We start from the raw sequence: 4,229 nt of genomic DNA, 5'->3' as shown, positions 1-4,229 counted from the left end.
TGCTAAAGCATTAGGTTCATTTTGAGAATCTTTAACAAAAATCATGCACACGGAAATAGAGCTCTTTATTGACTTGTTGAAAGCTGGTGTATGTACAATGGGGATGGTGTTACCCATCTCCTTAGCATCTATATACATGTCCTTTTCCCTGAACTTAAAGGAGATTCTCCTTTCAGGAAATTTAACATCGGCAGCCAGGCGGTCAAACCATGGTGCCCCTAGGATTACATCCTCATGCTTGAGAGGAGAGATAAAGAAGTCCTCTTTGTCCACATAGCCTTGGACATGAAGCCTCAATTTCCCGATTAAGGGAGTGACTGAAGCTTCTTGCCCCTTGAAGGCACTATCTGCGGGTAGGATATCTCCCATCTCGTAGGATTGTATGCCTAGCTTGGTGGCTAACTCCATAGATATGAAATTGTGAGTAGAACCAGGGTCAAAGAGAATAAAAGCATCATGTTCTCTTACCTTTCCCCAAGCATGGCATAGAGGAGATCCTTTGTGGTGAGTTTGGTGAATCTCCTCCTCTTGGATTTCAACCAAAGAAGCTCTAGGAGGATCTTGGCGGTTGTTCTTTTGGGGACAAGCGCGGTACGCATGCCCTTGTTCGCCGCACTTGAAACACCGGTTATCCTTACGATAATGCTCAAGCTCTTCAGGAGAGAGTTTATTCTTTCCTTTGTAAACTCCCTTCTCTTTAGCTTTGTTGGAATTGCCCTTAGGAGACTTTTGGACATTGTCCTTCCCCTTAGGCTCATTGGAACCCTTGTTTTCCGGGGGCTTATTATTTCTTTTACCCCCCGTTTGGAAATTGATTCGCGAGGCCACCATAGTATGGTGTATTACCGCCGATATGGTACGTGGCCTTTGGGAGTTGACATACTCCGCCATTTCTTCGGTTAAGCCCGCACAAAATTGTTGCTTTTGCTCTCCAAAATCCAACTTTTTGAAGACAGTGGCTTTGAGTTGTAGGTCCCAAAACTTGTCTACATATTTGTGGATGGATTCATTGGGAGAGAGCTTTAAGCTTCGCCATTCGGTGAGTACTTTGTCTTTGGCATCGGTGGCCAAAAACTGCTTCATAATGGAAGCTCTTAAAGCCTTCCATGTTCGTGGAGCTTCACCGTTGGCTCGTAGGCTAGACCACCATTGTCTGGCGGACTTTTGAAAGTGCATAGCTACATGGCGTAGCTTAGAGGACTCCGTGAAGCCCTCATCTCCAAACGCCACATCGAATTGCTGGATAAAGGCCAAAACTTTGTCTGTAGCACCGAAGGTGCCATCATAGGTAAGGAAAGAGATGCTCTTCCCTCCCTCTTTGAATTTCTTCAGCTTGGACGACCTCTTCCATGCGGCATAGGATTTCCTATGGCCTCTTCTTTTTGATGGTTCAAAAGTTGCACCATCACTTTCTTCAGAAGGTGAAGAATTTGAAGAAGGTGGAGAAGAGGGTGACCTCTTTCTCGCCCTTTTCTTGTCTTGATCTTTGTCGTCTTCACCATAGCTTTCATAAGAGGAAGAGGATGAAGAAGATGGAGAAGAGGGTGTCCTCTTTCTCGCCTTTTTCTTCTCTTGTTTTTTATCATCCCTCTTTGAATTATGGCGTGGAGAAGAGTGTGATGGTCTTCTCCGCTTTGGTGGTGATGGAGAGCGTTTAGCCCGCCGTCTTCGTGGAGCCATCTCCGCCGAGGTGGCGGGAGACTCGCTTCTTTCTCGTTCCTTCGATGGAGGCTCTTGAGTTCTCCTTTGAGAAGGAGATACATCATCAAGAAGTAAATTCTTGAGCCCTTCATATGGATTCTCTTCTTCTTCCCAAATCGGAGAGAGACCTCTTTTGGTAGTCTCACAAGGAGGCTTCCTAGGTGTTCTCTCGTCATGGTGATGAGCTTGGAGAATCCCGTGAGCACGGAGCTGCCGTTGCACTTCACTTTGGAGAGATGGATTGCCCATGGCTTGTTGAAGCCTAGAAACAAGATAGTTAACAAGCATTGAAGCATCATTAGTAGCTTGCTCATGAGCAAAATCAAAGTTATCAACATTAATTTCACTCTCTTTACTATTGTCAGCCATTCTAACAACTTTTAGGTGTAAAATTTTTAGGTGTACTTTGGCACTTCAAGCCCTAGTTGCTACTCCTCTTTACCCCTTTAGAAAAAGCACTCAAGCTATTGTACCCGCGGCTCGAATACCATTAATTGCAAGGAATAGAAGAGAGGGTCTTTCGACACCAAGACAGCACCGGCTCCTGTCAAGCTTCTAATAGCTCAATAGTGGTTAAGCCGTAGGCAAGCCCCGTAGGACTCCACTATTAAGACCATAGCTCTCGACGGTGATGCCCCGTTAACTGCACAAAGGCAGGCGCACTGCAAGGCTGAAAAATCCCTATTCTACTTACTCACAGGCAATTAATAATACCAACCATTTGTAGCTAGCTTGAGGACCTCCCTTCTTGAGCAAGAAAAGAGAAACCTTGTGCTCTGATACCAATGTAACATTTAATGGCCTAATAACTTTTGTGTAGCAGAAATCAGCATGAACATAGTGGGCATTTCATTAGAATAGCTTCCTAATGAGAATTACAAGAGTGCTTGGGTGGAGAGAGCAACAAAAAGCATAACACCTAATTAGATAGCATCGACAATACTTTCAAAAGAGAGAGAAATTAAGCTATTGACAACAGTTGAGGACCGGATTTGCATGGAGCCGGTCCCCCCTCCAAAAGGCTTTGTATTATAGTTTCTCCCATCAAGAGAGACATTGTACAATACAATTCTTTGTGTTCCTTCAAGACTAGCTAGTGCAATGAAGATGGAAGCTTCATACACTAAGCAAAACACTAAATCAAACACAACTTGAATTATCCCCGTTCTCATACCCAAGACCTCACACACCTTCGAAGATGGTGAGAGCTAGCAGGGTATGAGAGTAGATTGAGAGGAAGAAGGAGTATCTTACGAGAAAGATGTACATCTCCTCACATTATCACTCATATTAGCATAGCTTAGCTTAGTAATTAGCTTGGTAGAGAAGATGAGCATGCATTGAAGCTTGGCTCTTGGTTGGATTTGCATCCACATGCCAAGAGAGTGTTGATGTAGGCTTCTATCTCACAAGCTTGGAGTAGGTGATGAGCTCTCCATTAAAGCTTGGGAGGAGATAGAGTATTCTTCCTTCACACATGGTCAAGTGTGAGTGTGTGTGTGTCAATGCCAAGCAAAAATCAGCCCTCCCTCTCTCTTGGGCGAGCCCTAGCTGCTAATTAGGTATGGCTTTTGCCTCATTGGACCTCCCCAGGTCAAACCAATAGGAATTAAGCAGCATAAGTGATAGCCTTCTAACATGTGTCCCCCTTTCCCCTTTTGTGAGAGCTTTAGGTAATTAAATAATTAAACAAAACTCTCATTGGACCCCTTTGTCTCCTGGCCAATAGAAATCAGGCAAGCCATGAGGCTTCTGAATGCTCATTGGACCCTTTGGGAGACTGCCCAATAGTCTTCTAGGAGACTTAATTCTCATTGGTTTCTTTTATTAAATGTTTTTAAATTAATTAAACTACATTTACTCTAGCTTAATTCTCATTGGTCCACTTCAAGGGTCTTCCAATAGGAATTGGGCACACCTTGTGGGCATCTGGCCTAGGGAGCTGACATGTGTCCCTCATTCCCTTTGTGTAAAGGGAGCCTGTGTGTGTGTGTGTGGCTTTCTCTCTCATCCCCTACCTTTGGGGCTCGCCCCCTCCCATGTAGGGATGTGAAAAGACTTTTAGGGCACACACTAAGCATCCAATTTTCCCTAGGGTTGACCTTTGGACACAACCTTTGAATTTTGGAACCTTAGCATTTTGGAAGTCTTAATGGGCTGAACCTTAGGGTCTTTTTGGCCCATTGTTTCACATGGCTCTTTTGCAGATGGCCCCCCCTTTGGATCCCTATTTTCCCTCCTTTGGATCCCTACTGTGGCCAGTCTGCTAGCTTAACCAATATTCTAGCTTTTTCTCCCTTGGCACTTCCCCACATTAAATGATCAGTTTAATATGAGAAAATCATTTAGGAGAATTAGATATTGATTATTATGACATAGTAAAAGCTTCTACACAACCTCTACCTACCATTTTCAATCTCCATTAAAAAACAAATCTCCATTAAAAAACAAATGAATCTATACCTTCCATTTGTAAATTTATTGCCTAAAGAAACATTTTGAGTGTGTTCATGGGAGAGTACCTTACC

This window comes from Adiantum capillus-veneris, chromosome 26 (genome assembly GCF_014529385.1).
Source record: "Adiantum capillus-veneris isolate H3 chromosome 26, ASM1452938v2, whole genome shotgun sequence".
Lineage (NCBI taxonomy): Eukaryota > Viridiplantae > Streptophyta > Polypodiopsida > Polypodiales > Pteridaceae > Adiantum > Adiantum capillus-veneris.
Note: the sequence above shows the minus strand (reverse complement) of the source record.